Genomic DNA, 15,495 nt, shown 5'->3' with positions numbered 1-15,495 from the left:
CCAGCAGTTTATGTGGATTTTGTGTGCTTTACTTTACATGACAATACTATACAAGCCAAGAGCAATTCAGATTTTAAATACAGACATCTCTTCCACCTTCTGAGAGATGGGGAGTGCTATGAACTGAATGTTGGTATCCGATCCCTTCCCTCCACATTCTTACGTTGAATTCTAATCCTGTAATCCCCAATGTGTTGGTATTTGGAGATGGGACCTTTATGGAGGTGATTAGGTCATGAGGGTGGAGTCCTCATGAATGGGATTGGTGCCCTTATGAAAGAGAGAGCACTCTGGTTCTCTTTCCACCTGTGAAGATACAATGGGAAGTCGGCAGTCTGCAACACAGAGAGGGCCCTAACCAGAACATAATGATGCTGGACCTCTGATCTTGGACTCTCAGTCTTCAGAAGTGTAAGAAATAAATTTCTGTTGTTTATAAGCCACCCACTCCATGACACTTTGTTATAGCAGCACAAACTAAGATGGGCAGACTCTCTTGGTGCCTGTGAGGGAATGTATTATTATCAGCAATGCTGTTTGAAGCAGTCTCTAATAGGGAATGCTGACCCATCAGGGGCAGATACCCCTGTCTTAAGCAAACTCTCATCCCTATCTCCCTGCCTTCAAACCTTTTGCAGGTGCTGATACAGCATGATCAGGCCCTGGCAGGCAAGGGAGCCCTTAGAGGAAGCAGCCAATGAGCAAGCTGAAGACATGGTAGGTGGAAAGTTTTTCATCACCTACAGGAATGATATAAATTGTGTGGGCCTGGGCACAGCAGGTTTCAGATTTGGCCATAATGACTTTATGTATTATATGCTCCAGCGATTAGAAATTGGATTCCAAACCCTTCAGGGAGTTGCCCTATTTCCTAGCCAGCTCCAGATCCAGCGCTGCATGGTGTCTCCACTGTGATAAAGCAGTAGATCTCAAACTCGAGTGTTGTCTTACTCTGTTCAGGCTGCTATAAAAAAATTGCCATTGATGGAGTGGCTTAAAAACAATTGAAATTTATTGGTTATGGTTCTGGAGGCTGGAAAGTCCAAAATCAAAGCACTGGCACATTTGGTTTCTGGCGAGAGCCTGTTCCCTGGGTCATAGATGCACATCTTGCTGCATTCTCACATGGTGGAAAAGGCAAGTGAGCTCTCTTGGGCCTATTTTATGTGCGAAAATCCCATCCATGAAGGCAGACCCTCCCAAAGGCCTCACCTCCTAATACCCCACATTGGGGGGTCAGCATTTAAACACATTTTGGAGATACAAATATTCAGGAATTTTGGAGAGAGACAAATATTCAGGAATTTTGGAGAGATACAAATATTCAGGAATTTTGGAGAGATACAAATATTCAGCAAGTATGCATCAGAATCTTCTGTAGGGCTTGCTAGGGTATGGGTTACTGGACCCTAAACCCAGAGTGTCTGGTTTAATAGGCATTTCTGGGAAGAATGTCTGGTTTGTTAGAATTTGCATTTCTAACAAGGTCTAAGGTGATGCTGGTGCTGCTGGTCCAGGGACCACACTTTGAGAACCACTGCTGTTGAGAAAAAAAAATGGCATTCAAAGGATGGGGAAGCAGAGAATGGAACATATTCCATTCAAAGAGGCATCTCAGGTGGCCTCTACACCCCAAATTAATCCATCAAACCATTGCATCAGTGACAGCAGAGTTTTGCATGACAACATGTGATACTGGAGTTTCTTGGTTTCTAAAGTTAAAGGCTTCCTGGTGGCAATGACACGAGGACCGGGGGATTGCTGGGGCAGGGCTAACGTGTACCTCACTCACAGCTAACCACTCATGAAGTGTCTCCATGGGCTGCACCCAGTCTGGAAGCCCTACGTATATTATCTCTTTTATTCCTTACGAGAAGTGAGTGGGGTTGAATCCCCATTTTGCAGTTAAGTCAACAGTGACACAGCAGATGTAAGTAAGTAGGGTGTGTTTGCAGGTGAGTCCTGTACTGCCTCTAGGAGTTGGCTAACTCTGGGAGGGGTCGTCCAGGATCTCTTAGCCAGTTAGTAGAGGCTTTATTGCAAGAAGGAACAGGCGAGGCAAACTTAGGAATAGACATCTCTTCCACCTACTGAGAGATGGGGAGTGCTATCAACTGACTGTTGGTATCCGATCCCCCCAACATTCTTATGTTGAATTCTAATCCCCAAAATTTTAGCAGGCTCCCGGCCATAGGACTACCCTAGTTTTCTGGTACCTGGCCCTGGAGTGACTAGGAGAGGTAGCTGGTGGCCTTGAGTGTGAGAGCACGATAAAGGAGGTGGTTGGAGGTGTGGGCTCTGGACTGGCTGGCTTGCATGTGAAAGGCGTGTGTTCATAGGTGAATCCTGTACTGTCTCTAGGAAGTGGCTAACTCTGGGAGGGGCTGTGCCTCCACCATCAGCCAGGCTCCAAGATGTCAAAATATCAAATACGGAATCTAGAACATTTGGTTATTCCAGAGAGCTCGTGCAAAGATGGTATTAGGAGCTACTTTTCCCTTTTCCAATCAACAGCCTCCAATACGGTTTTCTTTCCAGAACCATTTATCAGGGAAGAGATTTATAATCAGAAAGTAACAGAACAAAGAGGGCAGGCCACAGTTAGGTATAAGCAAGAGATACCTTCCCTGGGGTAGACCTAAAGGGTCTCAGCTTTAAAAGAACCCATTGTTAGTACAGTGTTAACAGTAGCAGCTCACATGTGAAGGCAGGGAAGGCTGAGAAGAGGTCAGGCTTGCCAAGCCCCTGAAGGGGGCTGTGGACACAGAGCATGTCTCATAAATCCCAAGTCAGATTCTGTCGACTCCTGGGACTTTGTTTCCTTCCAATTTCTACTTTTTTTCAATTTACCTATGTGTTGGAAAGCACCTGGGGAGCTCCTTGAAATTGCTGGGGCTGACCCCTGGCCACTGCTCTGCATCAGAATCCCCTGGAGGCTGGTGAAACACATGTTTCCAGGTCCTACACCCAGAACTTCTGATTCAAAAGGTCTGGGGTGGGGCCTGAGAATAAGAGCCTGTTCCTAACACTTTCCCAGGTGATGCTCATGCTGCTGGTCTGTGGCCCATGGTCTGTGAGCCACTGACCTGGGGATTCTAACTCAGCACATCTGGAGAGGGCCCCAGGTGGTTCTGACCTGGTGGTATTCTGAAGTCCACACTTGAAGAACCACCACCCTGGGACTGAATGAATTCTGAGGTGAACATCCTCACTGTGCTGCTGCTGTGCGAGGGAGATTCAGCCTCAGTTATTTGGCCATGTTTGGGAGGTGGAGGTGGCATGGCACGCTAGTGGTGGTGGCCTTTTAAGAGCAATGAGAATCTTTCCCAAAAGACCCTCTCTCCTCTGGCCCACCTGACAGACCTCCGTTAGTATCCACCCTACAGGTGCTATTTTGTTTTACATTTTATCAAGCAAGATGGCGTTTTCTTAACGAGAAGAGACCCAGGTCACTCGTCCAGACTCTTCTCCCTTTTGTGGGGTGTTGATGCTGGGTGCCCCCTTTTCTGGGAAGTCTTCCATCCCTTCAGTGGGCTCCTGCTGAGCCTGGCAGTTACCTTCCCATAGGGACCCCCAACCTGGATGTGTCCTCCCACCAACCCAGCCTTTGGTTTCTGAAGCATCTCCTCAAACCTGTGGGCTCCCCACTCCCTTCTAAGGAAGGATGAGGGTCTTCCTGAGTACTTAGCTATTTTGCAAGTCTGAGTAGAGTTGAGGTTGAAACACAAATCCCCTTCTCAACGTAAAGACTGCAAGGACACCATACCACAAGACGTCATTCAATCAACAACACCTTGAGGATGGGTTCCCACTTAGCAGGAACCTCCGACAGCCAGGTGAGGGAGGGAAACACAGACCTGAGAAGCTTCAGAAGGAAGCCAGGAGCCCCAAAAGGGGAAGGGCTGAGAGAGAGGCAGAGTGTAGTGACGTCCCTCATGGCCTCCTTTGCAGTTTTGTGTAGGGCCGGCCTGGACTTATTCCTCCAAATCCATCTGGAAGCACCATTGGTACAAATGGCTCACGCTGTTCTACAGTGCCCGTTAGGCTGAGTTTTCTGGTGTAGTTTTTATTTCACGTGATTTTATTGCTTCCAAAAGAGGTGGTTCATTGAAGGTCTAAGTCAAGAGGCCGGCCCCTCTAGCAAACAGACCTACCGCCCCTGTGTGCAGTCACCTCCTTTTCCCTCCTTTCTGCACCTTCAGGGTCTGCCAGCCTCATCAGGAGATGTGTAATCAACCGTACAGCCCCCACTCTCTTGCAAGCAGCTGCCCTTGGGTTCAGCGTCTAAAAGGGGAATTGATCTTCAGGTGAGACTCTGCCTTCAGCTCCAGGACTCCCAGGCCCGTGAGGATGCACTTGGCTGGGAAAGGCCAGATGAGTGTGAGGCCCCAAAGTGTGAGGCCTAGCCCAGGGACCCTAGTTGTCTGAGCCTAGGAGTTTTTCCCTGATGAAATATCATTCTGGGGCTTGTCACAATGTTAGAAACACAAAACTTGCCAGATCACCTGGCTTCATTTTGGGCTTGAAAAAAATGGGGTCACCAAAGATATAAAGAGTGTCCCCGAACTGTGAGCCCTCCTGAGGTTAGAACACCCTAGCCCTAGCCCTACCCCCAACACCCATCGCTGTGGAAACTGCTTTAGTTCGAGAAGTACAAAGTTTCAACATCCAAGGTATGAGGGTGACCCCTCTGTGGGACATTTACTCTTTTAAGAAAACTTAGTTCCTCATGCTTCAAAAGCTGCTTGGGAAAACTCAGGCAATGATGAAAGTGAGTCCCAACTTTAAACTTCAGCATGTCCCCAGGTTTCTCTCATTTGTCACATCAGCTAAAATCTTCCAGGGAATTTAAAAATTTTTTTTAGAGAAGAAAACTAACAACTTTGTTTTAGCCCTGTGATCTATAAATGCAAATAGTGGATTGGAGTCCAATTTCCGGCACAGAGAGAGTTGAGTGATAAAAATGCTAAATGGAAAATCCACTTTCTGGTAGCTTTCTGTAGCCCCGACAAATGCATAATTTATTCTCAGATAGCTGGACTAGCAAACTCACAACAGGGGTGTTACACCAGAATGCGTTTGTGCAAGGAATCTGAATTTCAAAGGACGGCTTTGCCTGGAGAGATACCACCCAGAACAATGTGGGTTTAATTAAGGTTTAGAACAGCACTTTGTAAACAGGGGGTTGATAGGAAGGCTCCAGGTAAGATTTTATTTGGTAATAGATTATTGACCAATGGCAGGGAAGGGTGACTGGTTTGCATATTTTACTATTCATGACCTCGGGACTGAAGGAATCGGAATGACAGCAGGCCGTATCTCTGTCAGCCTGCTGTTTCTGGAGGGAAAAGTAGTTTTGTGGGTGGATAAATAGATCTCATTTGTATTGCCTTTTGCGCCTGGACCTGATGTTCTGTTAAGACCAAGTGTGAGAAATGCTTCTCTGAAGAAAAGGGCACGCACGCTTGGGTGAGATTAATTAACCTGAATACCGAAGATCTACTGTGGCACCAAGATAAGGAGCAGTGGGCAGAGCCTGCTCAAACAGAAGCAGAGTGAAGTCCTGGAGGGCAGAGCTGCACCCTTAGAAGGCAGTGCAGGCTCCTTAGCGTGAGTCATGCACCCTTCGTTTGCATCCAACCCAGGAAGGGGGCCAGAGGAATCCCAGCACATCACAGCCAGCCAAGGGTCAGACTGAGTTGGGGCAATAACAGGATTCCAGGTTTGTGGGTGCTGGGCAGCACCTTACCTGCCTGCCCAGGTGAAAAGGACACCAGGAAGAGCTTTGCAGGGTGAGGCTTTCTGGAATTAATGGAGTCATAAGAGGTGCTATCAGAAGAAAGGGATAAGGCAGAGGTGCAGCTTGGTAGGATGGGGTGCAAATAAAAATCCATTTCTGCATTTCTTTTTCCACTGATATCTCCTTCCCAGCTGCCCCACTCGCAACCGAACCCAAACAGAACAAAACAACGTCTGGTGACCGTTGGTTACTCCTCATACCGTCCTTCTAAAATTGCTCTCCTCGGCCGGGCACGATGGCTCACACCTGCGTTCCCAGCACTTTGGGAGGCCAAGGCAGGCAAATCACTTAAGGTTAGGAGTTCAAGACCAGCCTGGCCCAACATGGTGAAATATTTTGTTGAAGATTTTTGCATCTGTGTTCATGAGAGATATTGGTCCATAGCTTTCCTTTCTTGTAATGTCCTTATATTATGTCCTTATACCTATTTTGGTATTAAGATAATGCTGGCCTTACAGAATGAGTTAGAAAGTATTTCTTCTGTTTCGTTTTCTGAAAGACGTTACGAAAAACTGGTATCATTTCTTTCCGTATTGTTTGGTAGAATTCCCCCTGAAATCACCTGGGCTTGATACTTTCTTTTTTGAAAGGTTATTATTTAATTATTTATTTATTTTCTTTATTTAATATAGGCATCTTCAGATTATCTATTTTTTCATGTGTGAGTTTGGCAGATTGGGTCTTTCAAGGAAGTGGTCCATTGCATCTGAGTTATTAAGTTTGTTGGCATAAAGTTGTTCATAGTATTCTTTTATTATCCTTTTAATGTCCATGGAATCAATAGTAATGATCCTTCTTTCATTTCTGATGTGAGTAATTTATGTCTTCTCTCTTTTTTCTTGGCTAAACTGGCTAGAAGTTTATGAATTTTATTACTCTCAAAAAAACCCAGCTTTGGTTGATTAATTTTCTCTATTGATTTCCTATTTTCAATTTCATTCATTTCTGCTCTAATTTTTATTACTTATTTTTTCTGCTTGCTTCAGGCTTATATTGTTCTTTTTTCTTTAGTTTCCTTTGGTGAAAGCTTAGATTATTGATTTTAGATGATTCTTCTTTTCTAACATATGCATTCAGTGCTATATATGTAATTTTGTTTTCAAAGCCAGAAACCATTTATTGAGTTATAGAAACTGAAGTAAATAATACTGCTTTCAGTCACTGATTCCCACAAATACTGAGTTGTATTTTTGTTTTCATTTAACTCAAAATATTTCTAAATTTCTTTTGAGACAGATCATGTTTTAATAATGTGTAGTATAAATTTAATAATGTGTGGTATAAATTTTTAGTGGTTTCTCTAGAGTTTGCAATACATTATTTGGCCCATGTGTTATTTATAAGTATGTGGTATAATTTCCAAATAATTTGTTATTTTCCTGCTATTTTTCTGTTATTGATTTCTATTTAATGTCTTTATGATATAAAAGAATATTTTAGGTGATTTTTATTCTTCAAAATTTGTTAAGGTGTGTCTTATGGCTCAGCATATAGTCTATTTTGGTAAGCATTCCATGTGAGCTTAAGAAGAATGTGTACTCTGCTGTTGTTGTATGAAGTCAACACTTTCTTATAAATGTCAATTAGAACTAGTTACTGATAGTGATGCATAGTTAACTAAATTCTTACTAACTTTATGCCTGCCATATCTGTCAATTACTGATAAAGGAGTGTTTAAATCTCCAGGCATAAGAGCGGATTTGTCTATTCCTCTTTGCAGTTCTGTTTTTGCCTCATGTATTTTGATGCTCTGTTTTTAGTCCCATATACATTAAGAATTATATTGGAAAATTTTGAACCCGTTTATCGTATTCTAATGCCGCTTTTTATCTCTAATAATCTTCCTTAATCCGTGGTCTAATTTGTCTGACATTAACGTAGCTACTCTTCCTGTCTTTAGGTGAGGGTTAGCATGGTATACTTTTTGACATTCTTTTATTTTTAAACTGTCTATGTATTTACATTCAAAGTGTATTTCTTGTAGACAACATATAGTTAGGTCCCGTCCTCTGATCTGCTCTGACAATCTCTGTCTCTTAGTAGGAGTATTTGGATCATTTACACTTAAAATGATAATTGATATAGTTGAACTAATAGCTACCATATTTGTGACTGTTCTATTTATTGTACTTGTTTTTTTTTAATCTTCCCCTCTTTTTCTGCCTTCTTTGGTCTTAATTGAGGATTTTACATGATTCAATTTTCTATTCTTTCAGCATATCAATTATATTTCTTTAAAAAAAATTTTAGTGCTTTCTCTAGAGTTTGCAATACATTAATCCATTTACAGCTAATCTAAGTCCACCTTCAAATGACACCATACTACTTCATGAGTAGTGCAGGTACTTTATAACAGAATATTCACGATTTCTCCCTCTCATCCTTTAGAACACTGCTACCAATTATTTATCCACATACTGTAATAATCTAACAGTGTTGCTATAATTGTTTTGAGCAGTTAAAAATTATAAATAAAATAAGGATTTTATTTTATTTTTATTTATTCATTCTCTAACACTTTTCCATTCTTTATATAGTTCTGAGTTTCTCACCTATATACTTTCCTTTTCTCTAAGAACTTTTTAAAAATAATTTTTGCAAGGCAGATCTACCAGTAAAAAAATTCCCTCTGTTTTTACTTGAGAAACTGTTTCTCCTTTGCTTTTGAAGATGATACAGTTTGGCTGTGTCCCCACCCAAATCTCATGAATTCCCCCATATTTGGGAGGGACCTGGTGGGAGGTAATTGAATCATGGCGGAAGTCTTTCCTGTGCTGTTCTCATGATAGCAAATAAGTCTCATGGGGTCTGATGGTTGTAAAAAGTGGAGTTCTCCTACACAGGTTCTCTCTCTTTACCTGCTGCCATCCATGTAAGACGTGACTTGTTCTTCCTTGCCTCCTGCCATGATTGTGAGGCTTCCCTAGTCATGGGGAACTGAAAGTCCAATTAAACCTCTTTCTTTTGTAAATTGCCCAGTCTCACATATGTCTTTATCAGCAGCATGACAATAGACTAATTCAGAAGAATAATTTTGCTGGATACATAATTCTAGGTTGGTAGTTTTTCTCTTTCAATACTTTAAATATTTCACTCTACTTTTTTCTTGCTTGCATGATTTCTCAAGAGAATTCTAGTATGATTCTTATCTTTGCTCCCATATAAGGAAGGCATTTTCCCCTCTGGTTTCTTTCAAGATTTTCTCTGTCTTTGGTTTTTTACAGTTTGAATATGCTGTAATTAGATTTTTGAAAACATCCTCATGTGTTCTCTGTTCTTTTAATCTGTGATTTGTTTCTGTCATTAATTTTTGGAAATTTTCATTATTAATCTAAATATTTCTTTTGTTCATTCTTCTTCTGATGTTCTTATTATGGTTTTTTTTCTTCTTCTTTTTTTCTGAGACAGGGTCTCACTCCGTCACCCAGGTTGGAGTGCAGTGGCATGGTCACAGGTCACTGCAGTCACTACCTCCCTGGGCTCAGAGGGTCCTCCCACCTCAGCCTTCTGAGTAACTAGGGCTGCAGATGCACACCACCATGCCTGGCTAAATTTTGTATTTTTTGTAGAGATGGGGTCTCACTGTGTTGCCCAGGCTGCTCTTGAACTCCTGGACTCAAGCAATATCACCCCTAGACTTCCTAAAGTGCTAGGATTACAGGAATAAGCTACCATATCTGGCCACTTATTATGTGTATCTTAACACCCTTTGCAATTGTCCCACAGCTTTTGAATATTCTGTTCCTTTTTTTCCCATTTTTTTCTCTTTACATTTCAGTTTGGGAAGTTTCTGTTAACATATTTGAAAGCTTACTGATTCTTTCCTTGACTGTCCAGTATACTAATGAGCCCATCAAAGGCATTCTTCCCTTTTGTTACAGTGCTTTTAATTTCTAATTTTCTTTCTGATTCTTTTGTAGAATCTATCTCTTTGTTTACATTGCCTATCTGTTCTTGCATGTTGCCTACTTTTTTCCTTAAAGCCCTTAGCACATTAAGTATCATTTTTTTTTTGAACTTGAAAAATGAAATGTTTTTATTTATTTATTTATTTTTTTATTTTTTTTATTGCATTTTAGGTTTTGGGGTACATGTGAAAAACATGCAAAGTTGTTGCATAGGTGCATTCATGGCAGTGTGATTTGCTGCCTCCCTCCCCCTCACCCATATCTGGCATTTCTCCCCATGCTATCCCTCCCCAACTCCCCCCCCGCTGTCCCCCCCCCCCCGCTCCCCCGCAACAGACCCCCGTGTATAGTGCTCCCCTCCCTGTGTCCATGTGTTCTCCTTGTTCAACACCCTCCTATGAGTGAGAACATGTGGTGTTTGGTTTTGTGTTCTTGTGTCAGTTTGCTGAGAATGATGGTTTCCAGGTTCATCCATGTCCCTACAAAGGATGCGAACTCCTCATTTTTAATGGCTGCATAATATTCCATGGTGTATATGTGCCACATTTTTCCTGTCCAGTCTATCATCGATGGGCATTTGGGTTGGTTCCAGGTCTTTGCTATTGTAAACTGTGCTGCAATGAACATTCGTGTGCATGTGTCCTTATAGTAGAACGATTTATAATCCTTTGGATATATGCCCAGTAATGAGATTGCTGGGTCAAATGGAATTTCTATTTCTAGGTCTCGGAGGCGACACAACATATCTACAACCACCCGATCTTTGACAAACCTGATAAAAACAAGCAATGGGGAAAGGATTCCCTGTTCAATAAGTGGTGTTGGGAAAACTGGCTAACCATATGCAGAAAGCAGAAACTCGACCCCTTCCTGACATCTTACACTAAAATTGACTCCAGATGGATTAAAGACTTAAACATAAGGCCTAACACCATAAAAACACTAGAAGGAAACCTAGGCAAAACCATTCAGGTCATAGGCGTAGGCAAGGACTTTATGACCAAAACACTAAATATCATTTTTTAATTCCTGGTCTAATGATTCCAAAAATCAGTGTCATATTTGAGCCAAGTTCTGATGCTTGCTTTGTCTCATTAGACAATTTTACTTGTTTGTTTTGGTTTCGTGTTTTTTTTTTTCTTTTTTGCCTTTTAGTATGGTTTATAATTTTATTTTCAAAGCGAGAAATGATTTATTAAGTAACAGAAACTAAAGTAAATAGGTCTTTAGTGTGAATGTTTACGTTTATATAGCTACAAGTTAAGCTATGTTTAATGGTTGCTGTAGCTGGAGGTGCTAGAGCCTTCCATTTCCTCTAGACTTTTTGTTTTTGTGTTCTCTGTTGTCTTGGGATTTTCCTAGAGACTCCTTCTTAAATAGAGTCTTAGCTTTATTGTTCTTTCTGCTGTAATCTTGTTTATCACACAGGAGCCTGTTGATGTGGTGGTAAGGTATGAGGAGAGGGAAACATTTTTATAGTCTGATGATTAGGACTTAGTCATTTAGTAAGCCTGTGCCCCTGGGCTGTGGCCCTCGCAAATAATTCTCAGCTTTCCCCTTGTATAGGTGAGATAAGAAGGTTAGAAGGAAGTGGAGCTGGCTATTTCATTCTTTCCACGCTTCAGTTTTTGGTAAAGTAGTTTCCTCTGAGCAAAGGCCTTTGTTAATGAGAACAGGTCTTTCTTGATGTATTTAAAAATGGTTACTTTTCCTTTCCTCTTACTGAAAGCAGATATTGATTTTTCTCTGATCTTCACTTTGATAGCTTTGTTGGTCTCTAGGAGGTAAAACTCATGAAATTATGAACTCTCCCACCACCCCCTCCCTCAACCTGAACCCAAAAGAGTTTTTGACTTTCAAGCTAGTCCACACTTGGCTTCCATAAATCAGTCAATTACCACTGAAATTTGCCTGCCCATTAGTTACTTACTTGCTCCAGTGGCTTCTACTTTAATTGTATCATTTAAATTTCAGTACTATTTTTTTTGTTGCTGAAATATAACAATATAATTACACTGGGTATATTGGTCTTGTATCTATCACCTTGCTGAATTCACTTATTGATGCTTATGGATTTTCTGTTGATTTTTAAATGGATGTTCTATGTACACAATCATGTTATTTATAAATAATACCATTTCATTTGCCATTATTTCTAATTTTATTAGCTTTTTTTTTTTCCTTATTGCAACTACTGCTGATATAATGTTGAATAGAAGTGGTGACTGAGTACCTTTGTTTCATTCTTAATTTGGTAAAATCTTTCAATATTTCTCCTTAGGTATGATATGTATTTTAGAATTCTTTCTCTTCCAAGCTATTCTATCAGTTTAAGAATGTTCCCTTCTAATCCTACCCTCAGATTGTTTTTTTTTTCTTTATCATAAATTAAAGTTGAATTTTGTCAAGTGCTTTTTTGGCATCTATTTAGTTGATTGTCCTTTTATTTTCTTAGTGTTGCAAATTACACTGACTAATTTTTTGAACATTTAATCAACTTTACATCCTAGAATAAATCCAATTTGGATTTGTTTTATTATACATTTTATTAGATCCAGAATTTGATTTGTTAATGCTCTTTTTAGTATTTTTACACTATGTTATTAGAGAGACTGGCTTATAAGTTTTCTTTCTCTGCTAATTTTGGTATCAAGGCTAACCAGCTTCATAAAATGAGTTGGGAAGTGTTCCCTCTTTTTCTATCCCTGGGTGAGTGTGTGCAAGATCAAGGTCACTTCCTACTTAAATGTTTAGAAGTATTTCATCAATGAAGAATCTGGGCATAGAATTTTACTTGTGAGAAAGAATTAAATTACAGCCTCAATTTCTTTCATACGTGGATGACAATTCAGATTTTCTGTTGCATCTTATGCTAGTTTTGGCAAGTAATGCTTTTCCAGGAATTTGTCCATTTTATTTATATTTTGAGATTTATTGACATGACAGTTTTATAACATCCCCTTTTCTTCATAATACTGATAAGTTATGTATTCTCTTTTTTTCTGGCTAATTTTGCCAATGATTATCCATTTTATTAGTTTTTTGCGAAGAAACAACTTTTCCTTTTGTTGTGTTTCTTTGCTGTATACTTGCTATTTCGTGGATTTCTGCTCTTATCATGATTATTTCCTTCCTTCTACTTTATTTTGGTTTCATTTGCTATTCTTTTTCTAACTTTTCTAGATCAACATTTAGATTATTCTTCTTTAACCTTTCTTCTTCTCTAATACATGCATTTAACACTCTCAATATCCTTCTGATTATGGCTTTAGCTATACCCCATATATTTAGACATGTTCTACTTTCATTGTTAATCAGTTCAAAATATTTTCTAAGTTATAGTGTGCTTTTTACTTTGATCTAAGGATTCTTTAGAATGTATTCTTTACCATATATGGAATCTTGGGGATTTTCTAGCTATCTCTGCTTTTAAAAAATGTTTTAATTCCATCCTTGTCAGAGAATGCATTCTCTGTTATTTCAATCCTCTAAAATTTTTAGACTCATTTTGTGGCTCAAGTCAATTTTGGTGACTGTTCCAAGTGCACTTGAAAATAATATATACTGTGGTTGTTGAATTTAGTATTCTACATATGTCACTATGACAACAGCTTATTAATCATGTCCTTCAAGTTCTTTATATAATTATTGATTTTAGCCTTTCTTTTTCTATTAGTTACTAAAAGAGGTGTGTTAAATTAACTATGATTATAGATTTATATATTTCCTCTTTTAATTCTCTCAATTTGTGATTTATACTTTTTAAAACTATATTTTGAAGTGCATTCAAATTTAAAATCATTTTGTCTTTTTTTTTTAGTTTTTATTTTTTATTTATTTATTTTTTTATTGCATTTTAGATTTTGAGGTATATGTGAAGTACATGCAAGATTGTTGCATAGGTGCATACGTGGCAGTGTTATTTGCTGCCTTCCTACCCTTCACCTGGGTGGATCCTTTTATCATTATTAAATATCCCTCTTTATTTTTAGTAATGCTTTCTCAATTAAAATTGACTTGTCAGATAATTGCATAGCTGTACTTGCTTTCATTTGTTGATATTTGAAGGGTATATCATTTTCTATTATTTAACTTTCACGCTTTCCAGATTCTTGTGCCTAACCATATATTAGATTGTCTCTTTTGTAAGCAGCATAGTTTTGCTATTATTAAAAAATCCAGTCTGACAATCACTGTGTTTTAATTGGAATATTTATTTAATTTACATTTAATGTGATTTCAAATATATTTATATTTAAATTTATCATTTGCTCTTCGTTTCCTACTTGCTATGTTTTAAAATTTCCTTTTTCTTCTCCTTTCTTGACTTCATTTGAATTGATGATTTTATTATTTCTATTTTCTTCTCTATCATTCTCTTTGTGATTGGCCTAGAGAGTACACTGTCTACCTGCATCTTATTAGCAGTCTTTCATATATTATAATCTTCTCTTGAACAACTCTAGAACTTTACAACATTTTACCTACATTTATCCTTTTCCCAACTTTTATACTATTTAGTCATATATCTTAATTTGGTATATATTTTAAACTCCTGAAGGCATTATTATAGACTGAATTGTGTCCCTTGCCCTAATAATTTCCATGTTGGAGTCCTAAGCCCCAGTATCTCAGAATGTGACTATATTTAGAGATATGGCCTCTAAAGAGGCAGTGAATGAAAAATGGGTCATTAGGTTGGGCTTTAATCCTGTATGACTGGTATCCTTCTAAGGAGAGGAGATGAGGACACAGACACACACAGAGAGGAGACCATGTGAGAACACAGGGAGAAGATACCATCTGCAAACCAAGGAGTGGGGCCTTGGGAGAAACCAGCCCTACCCACACCTTAGACTTCCAACTTCCAGACCTGTGAGATAAATTTCTGTTGTTGAGGGCCTCCAGTCTGTGGCATTTTGTTATATCAGCCAGAGACAAATACAGACATCATTATTGTTATTGTTTTAAATAGTTTTATCCTTGTATTTATTTTATTGTTCCTTATTCCTCCCACATCATTATGCTTCCTTCAGGATAATTTTCCTCATTCACGGTAAACTTCTATGGTATTCCTTTTAGAATTGGTATGCTTGTAACAAATTCTTTTGGCTTTTGTATGAAATATCTTTACTTTGTTTTTATTAATTAAGAAAATGTTAATTAATATAATATCTTTTTTAACAATCGCTTGTGCTAAGCACTGCATTTAATATTCTATATAATTTCTTTTCACTAAATATTTACAACAGTCCAATGAAGTAGATATGGCCACTTCCACTTTACACATAAGAAAACTGAGATTGCCAGAGATTTTTCAAGGTTACCTAGCAGGTAAATAACAAACGTTTGCCTTTATTTTGAAGGATATTCCCACTGGGTATTGGATTCTAGGCTGATAGTTACTTGCTTTTAGCATTAAGGATGTCACTTCATTATCTTCTAACGTCTATTGATCTGTTGAAAAGTCAACTTTATCCACATGTTTTATATATGTATACATGCACATGTATAGCAAGATACACAAGAAAGTGTAATAGTTACTGTTTCCGAGGACTGTAGGGGAGAATGCATTTCCCTGCCTTTTCTAGCTTTTTAAGGCCTCTCACATTCCTTGGCACAAGACTCCCCCGCTCCACACTCCATCTTTAAAGTCACAATGGCCAGTTGAGTCTTTCTACAATACAATGGTTTTGCTCCTGACACTTCTGCGCCCCTCTTCACTACTTAAGGATGCTTGTAATTACATTGGGATCACCTGAATAATTATATGAGCCTAACTGCCCC

At 39.1% G+C, this 15,495-nt stretch overlaps 1 long non-coding RNA gene across 1 annotated transcript in view; it reads left to right on the top strand.

Moving 5' to 3' along the window:
• The first annotated feature begins 242 nt into the window (after positions 1–242).
• LOC105708748 (uncharacterized) overlaps positions 243–15,495 on the top strand; it is a 40,062-nt gene continuing 24,809 nt past the window's right edge. The window contains exon 1 of the long non-coding RNA XR_001105383.2: positions 243–717. This is a non-coding gene — a long non-coding RNA (uncharacterized LOC105708748). The remainder of the gene's footprint in view (positions 718–15,495) is intronic.

This window comes from Aotus nancymaae, unplaced genomic scaffold (genome assembly GCF_030222135.1).
Source record: "Aotus nancymaae isolate 86718 unplaced genomic scaffold, 86718_ANA_hifiasm-v0.15.2.pri h1tg000051l, whole genome shotgun sequence".
NCBI lineage: Eukaryota > Metazoa > Chordata > Mammalia > Primates > Aotidae > Aotus > Aotus nancymaae.
Note: the sequence above shows the minus strand (reverse complement) of the source record. Positions and strands in the feature narration are given on the sequence as shown.